Source organism: Mixophyes fleayi, chromosome 3 (assembly GCF_038048845.1).
Source record: "Mixophyes fleayi isolate aMixFle1 chromosome 3, aMixFle1.hap1, whole genome shotgun sequence".
NCBI lineage: Eukaryota > Metazoa > Chordata > Amphibia > Anura > Limnodynastidae > Mixophyes > Mixophyes fleayi.
The window spans coordinates 16,839,735-16,852,691 of record NC_134404.1 but is presented as its reverse complement, the minus strand read 5'-3'; the positions used below and the strand labels follow the sequence as shown (position 1 = coordinate 16,852,691).

The window sequence follows — 12,957 nt, the reverse complement described above, 5'->3', positions numbered from 1 at the left end:
CCCTGATGCCAACCATTAATATGTAATATCGCTGTCTTGAGAAATGCCCTGTTTACAAGAGGAGAGGTCTGTCCTTAAGTCTAACAAGGGGAGGAGTGAACTGCACATAAGCCCTTGTCCATTGGCTTGAATCTAGTCCTGATACTACCTTATAGTGGTGTTAACCAGCTCTTTTAAGAGATACTATTGAGCAATACACTACTGTTCTACAGCAATATGTCCTTATCTGCTGAAATCCTGTGACCTACAGTCATGGCCAAACGTTTTAAGAAGGACACAAGTATTGGTTTTCACAAAGTTTGCTGCATCAGTATATGTAGGCCTTTATTTCAGATGTTACTATGGTATACTGAAGTAAAATTACAAGCATTTCATAAGTGTCAAAGGCTTTTATTGACAATTACATTACAATTTTGCAAAGAGTCAATATTTGCAGTGTTGACCCTTCTTTTTGAAGACCTCTGCAAGTTGCCCTGGCATACTGTCACTCAACTTCTGGGCCACATACTGACTGATGGCCGCCCATTCTTGTCTAATCAATGCTTGGAGTTTGTCAAAAGTTATGGGTTTTTGTTTGTCCACCCGTCTCTTGAGGATTGACCACAAGTTCTCAATGGGATTAAGTAAAATTACAAGCATTTCATAAGTGTCAAAGGCTTTTATTGACAATTACATTAAGTTTTTGCAAAGAGTCAATATTTGCAGTGTTGACCCTTCTTTTTGAAGACCTCTGCAAGAGTCGCCCTGGCATACTGTCACTCAACTTCTGGGCCACATACTGACTGATGGCTGCCCATTCTTGTCTAATCAATGCTTGCAGTTTGTCAGAAGTTGTGGGTTTTTGTTTGTCCACCCGCCTCTTGAGGATTGACCACAAGTTCTCAATGGCATTAAGGTCTGGGGAGTTTCCTGGCCATGGACCCAAAATGTCGATGTTTTGCTCCCCGAGCCACTTAGCTATCACTTTTGCCTTATGGCAAGGTGCTTCATCATGCTGGAAAAGGCATTGTTCATCACCAAACTGTTCTTGGATGGTTGGGAGAAGTTGCTCTTGGAGGATGTTTTGATACCATTCTTTATTCATGGCTGTGTTCTTAGGCAAAATTGTGAGTGAGACATGTGTTTTTCCAGATGCCCCAAACAATCTGAAAGTTGATTCATCAGAGAAAATGACTTTATCCCAGTCCTCAGCAGTCCAATCCCTGTACTTTTTGCAGAATATCAGTCTGTCCCTGGTGTTTTTCCTGGAGAGAAGTGACTTCTTTGCTGGCCTTCTTGACACCAGGCCATCCTCAAAAAGTCTTTGCCTCACTGTGTGTGCAGATGCACTCACACCCTACCTGCTGTCATTCCTGAGCAAGCTCTGCACTGGTGGTGCCCATATTCCACAGCTGAATCAACTTTAGGAGACGGTCCTGGCGCTTGCTGGACGTTTTTGGCGCCTAGAAGCCCTCTTCACAACTATTGAACCTCTCTCCTTGAAGTTCTTGATGATCCGATAAATGGTTGATTTAGGTGTGATCTTACTAGCAGCAATATCCTTGCTTTAAAAAGCCCTTTTTGTGAAAGCAATGATGACTGCAAGTGTTTCCTTGCAGATAACCATGGATAACAGACGAAGGACAATTATTTCAAGCACCATCCTCCTTTTAAGGCCTCCAGTCTGTTATTCTAACGTAATCAGCATGACAGAGTGATCTTTAGACTTGTCCTCGTCAACACTCTCACCTGTGTTAATAAGAGAATCACTGACCTGATGTCAGCTGGTCCTTTTGTGGCAGGGCTGAAATGCAGTGGAAATGTTGTTTTTGGAATAAAGTCCATTGTCATGGCAAAGAGGGACTTTGAAATTAATTGAAATTCATCTGATCACTCTTCATGACATTCTGGAGTATATGCAAATTGTCATTATAAAAACTGAGGCAGCAGACTTTGTGAAAAAGAATGTTTGTGTCATTCTCAAAACTTTTGCCCATGACTGTACAGATACAGGGCTACCACTCTAATCCCTTGCCTGGCTGTCCTGCGTTGAACCCAGTGTCCATAAGTCAACACCTTGAAGTGCTGATCCAAAGTAAGCGGTCAAAAGGACCCAGCCATTGTGACAGTGGGTAGCACTGTTCTATATGTCTGTGGATGATACAGTGTTTTATGTCAGTGACGGAGGAAACAGTATTTCACTCACATGAATACAGCAAATATATAGAAAAATTAGGTTCTCTGTGCAGAAGGAATTGTACCCATAGGATGGAGTTTAAATAAGACCTAAATGCAGTTCTGCTTTAAAATACTATGGTCAGCAGGGATCCAATTTTACCCCCAATGATTAATTAATATTGTCTATTAAACAAGATTAAGCTACTTATTCACAATGACAACTCTTCTCAGATATCTAAGGCCAGAACTACAGACTGTTCCCAGATAACTCTATGAGGCTCATTCTGCTTCCCCGAGAACATTATATTGTTGGAAATATCTCTTTATTGAGTCAGTGCTATACTAGTTAAATCCTTTTGTTTGCTTTCCTCCTTAACGAAGAAAGAACAGGCTGAAATACATCTCCTAACTGGTTTCTGGAAAGAAATAGTCTGTCTTATGTATGTCTTGGATAGAGGTTAAGAACAAATCCCATTTTCCTGTTCAGAATTGCTCTGTAAACCATGAGGCTGGCAAACGTTTATCTGTTCTCTCACTTGGCAGATACATTTTGAGATGTTACGTTAGGGGAAACATAATTCAGTAAACCCATGTGATTGTCCTGTCTGAGGCGTGATCCAGTGACCTCTCCCAGAGACCCAGTGATCTCTCCAAGTGATCCACAATCTCTCCAAGTGACCTGGTGATCTCTCCCAGTGATTCACAAGCTTTCCCAGTGATCCACTGATCTCTCCCAGTGATCCACTGATCTCTCCCAGTGACCCAGTGATCTCTCCAAGTGATCCACAATCTCTCCAAGTGATCCACAATCTCTCCAAGTGACCTGGTGATCTCTCCCAGTGATTCACAAGCTTTCCCAGTGATCCACTGATCTCTCCCAGTGATCCACTGATCTCTCCCAGTGACCCAGTGATCTCTCCAAGTGATCCACAATCTCTCCCAGTGATTCACAATCTTTCCCAGTGGTCCACAATCTCTCTCAGTGATCCACTGATCTCTCCCAGTGACCCAGTGATCTCTCCCAGTGACCCAGTGATCTCTCCAAGTGATCCACAATCTCTCCAAGTGAATTACAATCTCTCCCAGTGATCCAAAGTGATTGATTTAAGCCTGTTTTAAAGTGGACCTGACAATAATCGGCTGAGCCAATAGTGGGCTGAGCCAATAATTTGGAAATTGCAGCCTGTGGGAACTAGTGATATTACAGAGATAAGGGAAGACACTTAAAGTACCCTTTGACAGCCTACATTGTTAATAACATTTTGTGACATCATTTTTGCATGAATGCGCATGAGGTAGTGCATGAATTTGGATGTGGTCGGTACCATCTCTGTGGGTGCAATATATTTTGTATCTTCTGATGGTGTCACATTTCTGTGCTAATAGCTGGAATTAGTAATTACAGTTTTATTGAACAAACATCCAAAATAATGCAAGGAAGGTGCAGACCAGGTATAGCTGAATATAAACAACGGATATCCGGACGTGGCTGGAAACAGGTAAGTAGCAGAAAATACAGCAGGTACAGGTGAACTAGCAGTAAGTCCAAGGAAATCAAGAACAGTAACAACAATGACCAGCAAGGTGCACGGTGGGAAGCAGGCATAAATAGGCAAAGACACAGGTGCAGCAATTAACAAAAGCAGAAGGTTAACTCCTGCTAGTGAGGGAATAAGGCAAAAGTACAATAGTAGCCCCTCTGGTAAGCCAGAGGTACTGCAGGCCTTAAATAATAAACAAAGCCCAACATTAGTCCAGCAGACAGGAGCTGCAGAGGCGATGCTGCAGTGCAGGCGGAGACTTATCCTGTCAGATGGGAGTTACTGGCTATGGTGTATGTCGGGGCCTTACTGTAGGGCGGTACTGGTATTTTAGGGGCCACATATAACTTTCACTCTCATCAACTAAATGCAGATTGCAGCTCTCGATAACATTAAAGGGGTTTTGCAGTTGGGCTAGTTCTGATAATACGTTCTGGTATGTCTATATTGGGCGTGAATTGCAATAAATTACAAATGCAGTATGTGTGGCCCTCCATAGGACTAATGTGGCCCTCACAGTTTTATTCACATACAGAACAGAAGCTGTTGAGAATGAATGGAAAAAACTACCCAACATTTATAGAAACTTTACTGAGTATTTATAAACATCCCCTTGTGCTTGTCCTAGGCCAGGTCTGACCAGGCATAGGACAAGTGCCAGTTTTTGTTATTGTAAACTTACCTTAAATGTCCCACAGATAAGTCCTGCCCACTTTCTGTACAGAGTCGCAGGGGGCGCACCCTGCATTATAAGTACAGTGATCCACTAAGCATCATTATTTTTGCAAATATTTTTTTCTATACAATAAAATACATTTCACTAATTGTGCAGGTTGTGTAGGAAAATCTGTAATGTGGACGATTTTGTGCTTTGTATAGTGGCAATACCTGAATAGTTGGTGGTCTATTACATGTGTATTACACAAATTTCAGCCTCAATACACTCATTACAGCCATTGGAGAGAGGTAGAGCTTAGTGTGTCCAACGAGATGGGTTTTAGTGAGGAACATACAAAGGGCAGTGTTTATTGCTTAAGGTAATAACTGAGCACTGAAACAGGAAAGAATATTGGGACAGAAGACGCTGGGGTGCTGGGGCGAAAGGTGTAAATTGGGGAGATCACGGGAGTGTAGCAAACTGGCATTGTGTGTGAATCTGTGAATTATTGAACTGTGTGTAATATATATATATATATATATATATATATATATATATATATATAGATATATAGATAGATAGATAGATAGATAGATAGATAGATAGATATAGATATATTTACATATATATATATATATATATATATATATATATATATATATATATATATATATATATATATTGTAACAAAGGAAGGCATTTAGATGGCAATATGCAGAGAAAGCAGGGCAGTAAAGTAAAACATTTGTGCAGCAATGCACCTAGATTAAATGTAAAGACCTATGTGTAACAAACAATAGTTTAAGTTTGGTTAACTTACATGCAGAGAAATCCTTCCTCTCAGCAAACAGACAGGGTGGGTCTTCTTAGTGCAAACAGAGCCAGCGATGGGGCGTTTCCTTTTAAAGAGAAGGTGGGTGTGTCACCTGTCCATCAAGCTAAGGCTGGGGGAGGAGTATCAGGTATAAAAGCTTGTTTGTATCATCTGTGCATGGAGATCAACGCTGGGGAAGCTGGCTGGTCTTGAGAGAGCTGAGCTATGTCTAGCTAGCGTTTAGGGTCTCCAAGTATTGCTGTGAAAACTGTACGGTGTCAAACATTTACCATCCTGACAATAAAACTACATAAAAAGGAAGAAGTTGTTCGCGTGTGCTTCAGCAGTAGCGGGCTCTTGCCACAATATATATATATATATATATATATATATATATATATATATATATATAATATGTATATGTATATATATGTGTGTGTGTGTGTGTGTGTGTGTGTGTGTGTGTGTGTGTATTATTGCACTGTGTATGGGAATGTGTACTTATCAAACAGGACGTTACTCCTTTGCAGAACAATTGCTTTCTTGCTGGATAAACTGAGACCATTTGTCCTCTGTATGTAATGCAATACAATGTATCATTCACTGCTTAGGCTGTTCTCCCGATTGGCTTTATTTTCCTTCATGATTGTATTCAGCAGGATCTCATTTCCTAAATTTCAGGTATATTATACAGACGGAGCACTGTTGTTTTTGAAAAATGCCACAGTAGAGTTCATGTCTTTCAGTGTCTCGATTCCTCGGTTTATCTCTGGCTGAACTGCCTGTGATATACAATGGAATGGACAGAGTCAGGGCCGCCGAGAGGGGGGGGGAGCGGGTACAGTTTACCCGGGCCCGGCCATGCCAGGGGGCCCGGGCCGGGCCCCCGCTGCTAATTAATTTTTTTTTTTTAAATTTTTCTGTCTTGCGCTTTTTTTTTTAACTTTTTTTTTTTTTCCCGCGGGGGGGAGGGGGGGGTCTTGGGTTTCTTGGGAGCTGGGAGGAAGAATAAATTAAAAAAATAAATAAATAAATAAATACTCACGTGATCGCGCGGCGCCGTGTCCCTCCTCTCCTCCATTCACACTGACTGCCGGGCGTGACGTCATCAAGTCACGCCTGTCAGTCAGTGAGGAGCGCCGCAGCCAGCAGGAAGAAAGAAGACAGAAGAGGAGACAGAAGAGCAGAAAAGAAAAGAAAGAAGTTGACAAAAGGTAAGTAAAGAAACGGAGAGGCAAGGGGAGGAAAACAGAGAGGGACAGTACTATAAAGAAAGGGGACAGAGGAACAGAGGAGGAAAAAAAGGAGAGAGCCACAGAGGAATAAAAAAAAATTGGGGAAAGAGGAACAGAGGAGGGGAAAAAAAGTGGGAGAGAGGAACAGAGGAGGGAAAAAAAGGAGAGAGCCACAGGGGAATAAAAAAAAAAGTGGGAGAGAGGAACAGAGGAGGAAAAAAAGGAGAGAGCCACAGAGGAATAAAAAAAAATTGGGGAAAGAGGAACAGAGGAGGGGAAAAAAAGTGGGAGAGAGGAACAGAGGAGGGAAAAAAAGGAGAGAGCCACAGGGGAATAAAAAAAAAAGTGGGAGAGAGGAACAGAGGAGGAAAAAAAGTGGGAGAGAGGCACAAAGTAAAAAAGAAGGGGGAAAAGCAGCATGGAGGTCGCAGTGTGAGCATAAGGGGGTACAGTGTAGTTGTGATGAAGGGGCACAGTATTGTGTGTGTAATGGCACAGGGGACTTGTTGCAATGTAGTGTGTGTGAGGTAGGTGGCAGCTAATTAATGGGCGCTATTTTGTTTGTAGGGTGATGGTGAGGCAATTTAATAGTAGGGACTAATAATTTAAGATGGGGTGGTTTGGGGGCTATTGAATCTTGGGGTGAGTTTAGGGAGAATGAGGTCTATTTATTAAATGTGACTATGAATTATTTAATGGCAGTGATGGTTGCGGGAAATAGGTATTGCTGGGGCTGTTTGCAGGAAGGGATATAGGTTTATTTATTAAATGTGAATAGTATTATTTTAATGTTGGGGCTGGAGGAAGGCCTAATTATTAATCGTGGGTGCTATTGATTTAACGCTGGGGCTGGCTGTAATTTTCTAAATGTAGCCATTTTTTTTTCAAAATAGGTCCTTCAACATTTCTGGATCCGGACAAGCCACAACTAAAGAAAGCAGCAGCCACAGGTGGAGAAAGTGAGAAGAACAGGTAGGAGAGAGCAGCACAGTGTGTGAAATGTTGTGATTCTAGTAGGGACAATACCAATTTTTGGTGAATGTTGTGTCCAATGTAAGGTGTAGGCCAAGACTGAACTGTTTGTGTACACACTGCATTGTTTGTATACTACCCTGTGGTGGTAGATGTCCTGAAAGTCAGGAGTGCTTGAACATATGTGACGCTCCGGCGAATTGAGAGCCTAGTGGTTTTTATGTTAGCCACGCCCCAATGGCACGTTTGCCACGCCCCCAAATGCATGACCACACCTCCCAAAAATTTTGCACTGCCGTTTGGCTAGCCACGCCCCTGAATATATGACCATACACCTAATTCTTTTGGCGCCGCCGTAAGGCGGCGCAAAAAAATTTTGGGGCTTACTTCACTATGAGGGGGGCCCCATGAATTTGTTGTACCCGGGCCCTGAATTCTTCTTGGCAGTCCTGGACAGAGTTAGTGTGGTGAACCCTCCACAGTTACAGGGCGCCAGCTAAAATATATTTAAAATAACTTCTCTAAATGTATAGTCCCAAACTGATAATAAATTGATTTGCAATCATTATTTCTTCTGCTGCCTAGTGGTTGAAAGACTTACAATGAAAGGCTTCTCTGTAGTCGTAAGGGTTCCCCTGCAAATTTCTTTTTAAAAATGTTAAAAAAAGCCAGTTTTGGCTCCCTGCCATGTTCAGTTGTGTGACTAGAGAAGGGGGAGGGGCATGAGAGAACTCAGACATTTATCTTTTCATACTCACTTCATGCCAAAAGTCTCCTAAATAGGTTAGAAAAAACTTTAATATATCCTCATTTAAAAATCACCACAGTTATGAATGCATAAAAATGTTCAAACTTTTATTTAATTTCGACTATACAAAAAAGAACACGTTTGGCACCTGTGGATTCCTGAGGGTGAATAAAACAATTTGTGCACAGTTTTCCAGTTATGGTATTGAGTGGAAAGGGTTTCTCATCTAACTGAGTGTTATGTAAAGATGTCTGCTGTGATAGATTGTGTCTGGCATTTTCATATCTATGCAAATGTTTGTAAGCTCACAAGAAGAGTCATTGTATCATCATCATCATCACCATTTATTTATTTAGCGCCACTGATTCCGCAGTGCTGTACAGAGAACTCACATCAGTCCCTGACCCATTGGAGCTAACAGTCTAAATTCCCTAACACACACAGACACACACACAGACAGAGAAAGAGAGAGACTAGGGTCAATTTTTGATTGCAGCCAATTAACCTACCAGTATGTTTTTGGAGTGTGGGAGGAAACCGGAGCACCCGGAGGAAACCCACGCAAACACGGGGAGAACATACAAACTCCACACAGATAAGGCCATAGTCAGGAATTGAACTCATGACCCCAGTGCTGTGAGGCAGAAGTGCTAACCACTGAGCCACCGTGCTGCCCACATTGTACCTCTCTGTCTGTCTGTAATATCCAGTCTCTTTATATTACTATGTTGTTGCCATTTGTAAGGCGCTGGCGCTATATAAATAAATGGTAATAATAGCAATACATCTTGTCAGGGATAAGCCCTCTCTAGCCAATACCTGATTTAATATCTTATCCTATATTCACACAGTCAGACAGTATATCACCTCTATTTTGTCAGGAAAACCTCTCGTAACTATCTTTACCAGTCACAAACCGCACTCTGCGCACTCGTGACATGAAAGTATTTACTTATGCGGTTACACACAATCCCAGCACTCAATCTTCTTCTCACCTATCGCACAGGCTACAGATTTGCTGAATCGCCCCCAAACAGCGCTCACACAACCACACCCACTTCGGCCATGCCACCACCTATTGAATAAGGGCAATAGGACCCCACTATCTTGTCCCACACTGGCACGCAGTGAGCACTCCTTGCTACACACAATTAGCAAGGCACCAGCAATCAAAGGGTTAACCCTTAACCCCTCAAGTCTCTATGACACAGATGTACCTGCAGGCACTCACTAGGCTTGGTGTACAAATGTATTCACAATTCACACCTCACCAATGAAAAGTTTTAGCATGGTCATGCAATCTATCTCTTCTACACAGGCAATGAATTGGTTTAGAGCAATAAGGACATGAACTAGTATATTTAGATTTAATATACAATATGTACAATGCTTACAGGTTATTAAAAACAAACAAGATGACATGACATACATACCAAGCAAAACAGTTTATAAAAAAGGTATAACTTACATATAAGTTATATATTCTGACCAAGGGAAATTGGCGTGAAGATGGACAGTTTATCAATAATGACTGATAATTTGCCCCTTCACAACACAGGTTTTTTAAGCAAAATTAAATGGGACGGTCTTCACATGGGCAGTGTTTTGCTAATAGGGGGGCAGGAATGTCCTCTGGGTGTCACTATAGTTTGCTCACAAATATTACAAAAGTTTTGACCTTTCGTAACTCTACACAGAAATATTCCAATGACAGAACTCCCCCTCGTCAATAAACTGGTCATAATCTCCCACACATTTAAATACCAAACATGTTGGAATTATAACAATCTGACATACCTTTCCCAAAGACATGTGATTATAGATGTTTCCTGGTACCGCTAGTAAGTATAATTCACAACCTAGGTGTGGCTTTTGCCCCTCAGTATGGAGTGGCACACGGATTTCCCAAAATATGAAATATGAAGGCATTTTCTTTGAAGTTCATATTTCTATATACCTGTATAGGCAGTCTTCAAATGCTGCCTTTGTCTGCAAAGTTGTCAAGCTGTGAATGGCTCCAAAAAGTCTATTCAGGTGTCCAAAAAACTAACTTGTATTAGGATATAGGTCACCGCAGAGGCCTTTGAAGCTGCCACAGGTGACACTGCAATCTTCTACCAACGGGATGTGCAGAGCCACCAAATAAACATACAACAGTCCTTCTGACTTCGCATTTTATACCATAGTAGCTCAATTTATCAATGGATTCAGTTGATATATCAAATAAACACTGCAGTTATGATTTAGGCCTTATTCCCCACAATAATGTGAGATGTTAACCCTTAAAACTGTAAGGTCTCTATGTTCACGACACACCTTGTTAATGATATTGTTATTCTGCCAATGCAAGATATTTACTGGCCTTGATGCTTATAAACACAATGGGCCTGATTCATTAAGGAAAGTAAAGAAATATAAAATAAGTAACTTTGCACCTTGGCAAAACCATGTTGCATTGGAGGGGAGCTAAATTTAAAATGTGGTGACAGATTTATAGTTGGGGTAGGGCATGTCCTAAATCAACTTTTAAATTTCAGTATAAAAAAAAGCTATCAAGTATTTGTGTGCTACAGGAAAAAACAGCCAGTATTTATCTTATGTGCAAAATAATAAACTAATGTGCACCCCTTGCATTGTAACATGGTTTGTCCCGAAGAAAACTTACTCTACTCCTTTTTCTGCCTTACTTTCCTTAATGATTTAGGCCCCATTGTAAACTGGGCCAAGTCAGATTGTTTTCTTTTATCTTAAGTTGTGAACACACCTATGCAATCTTACCTGAGATGCAATTTCGGTAACGATTGAAAGTCCCGATGAGCATACTGATTCATGTGTACACACCTACACAATTTACCTTCAGATCTGTGCTATTTATCTCTCTTAACCATCTGCTGAAAAGATCGTGACTCTAAGGGGGGTATTCAATTGTTGCTCCGGGCGCCGCGGGAACGAGCGCGTTAAAACTATTACCGTTTATACGGTAATATTGCGCGTAATTACTGTTCATACGGTAATTTACTCGCTCAATTTTAGCTCGCTGCTCAGGGAGCTGCGAGCTGAAATTGAGCGAGTAATTACCATATAAACGGTAATAGTTTTAACGCGCTCGTTCCGGCGGCGCCCGGAGCAACAATTGAATACCCCCCTATATACTCTACAGATATCTGCCTACACTGCTGGTCGTAAGTGCGTACACACTTCCACATTTGTCCGACATCTTTCCCTCGGTGATCATGATTTTTAGGAGGTTTAGAAAACCAAATCAACCAATGGGATGTTTAATAAAACACGATCGTGGGAGCGTACACGCATTATCGGACCAAACGGTCGTGAATCGTGTGACCTGCACAATCATTGCATAAGTTTGTACCCAGCTTTAGACTCAAAATTGTATTATTGTAGTACATATGATTCTCAAACTATTTTTCTGTTTGTAACATTCCTGGAAGTCGCAAACACTGGAAATCTAAAGCTGATGTATGTGATAGGTTTGAATAAGCTTTGGAAAATATAATTTCCCTGCAAACCTCAAACCTAAATTAAAAGTAGCGTTCTCAGTTAACTGTTGCACAATCCCAGTGACTAATGCGCTCAAAACATTCAGCCTGACCTTGAATCCAATTAAGATAAGGTTACGATCTTCAGGATTATGTAAGTGTGTGCGGCATTTGAATTGTTTTATCATGAGCTGCTCATGTGGGAATAATTTGGGCTTGAATTACACAGGCCACTAGCAGTTTTTTACCTCGTTGTAGTGAACATAATACGGCTTTTCCTTGCATGTAAGAAGCCGACAAGCTTTCATAAACTCTCATTACTTTCTCCTGAAATTTACAAGATAGTTCTTTATTTAATTATCTTTCCAACAATGTCAGTTTCACATCACTTTAATTTGTGCGGTAAGGGACAATCTGTGTCACTCACGGATGTAAAGGAGAGGATTCGTTTTCTGCTGAATGAAATACCAGACCCTTGTTAACCTCTTGCAGGGCTTCAGCAAGCAGGGCTTACAAGTTTATGTCAGAGTTGTTAGCATTGACTTTCAGTGATTTGGTTACAGTATGAGTTCTTATTGCATATCACAGAATCCTTGACTTAGAATGAGTTTGACACATTGTTGCAATGAAGATTATAACAAGAAAAAGACTTTATAAACTATTGCTTTCCAAGGATAACCTTGATTTATAGGCCTGTACAGGCTGTCCCGCAACATTAACTATATAAACTATATATAGCCATATATATATATATATATATATATATATATATATATATATACAGTATAGAAGGAAGAGTTATTCTGATATGGTTGTATACATTTCGGTGTCATATCTCAGGGCAATGAAAATAAAGCTAAAAAGCTTAGAAGGGCGATAAAAAGGAAAAGCAAAGTATTTAGTACACGTTGCATGAGAGCATGTGCATTTAATTAAAGTAATTTGAAGGTGGACAACACACAAGTAGTATAACTTAATATATAAAATATGGTGGCGGTTACACAATATGTATTATCCTTGGCGAGGGACCCTGTAATTACGGACAGACACCGTGATTACTGTATAGGGTCGCCTGTGGCATGTGCTGGCATTCTATACCGCAGGTGGGTTTGATTTCCCTCTTGTTACAAGTCTGCATAGTATCCACTGTGTCTGTCAGCTATGGCAGGATTAATGAGCACCTTCAAGTTTTTAGTCTTTAGCGCAGCACAGAGTATATCAGGAGATGAGTGATGTGTTAGTGAGGACAGGGCTGCATGTGACAGGGAGAGTGATATGATGTGAGGAGTGGAATGGAGGCAGCAGGAAGCCACAGACTGAGAGTTATATAGTGGA

The 12,957-nt window shown here is 41.0% G+C and overlaps 1 protein-coding gene and 1 long non-coding RNA gene across 2 annotated transcripts in view; one reads left to right on the top strand and one right to left on the bottom strand.

Moving 5' to 3' along the window:
* The window catches only part of LOC142143356 (uncharacterized), a 115,027-nt gene that overhangs the window by 14,516 nt on the left and 87,554 nt on the right, over positions 1-12,957 (bottom strand). The window lies entirely within an intron of this gene.
* The window catches only part of SCARA5 (scavenger receptor class A member 5), a 343,414-nt gene that overhangs the window by 317,663 nt on the left and 12,794 nt on the right, over positions 1-12,957 (top strand). The gene's annotated exons all lie outside the window — the stretch shown is intronic.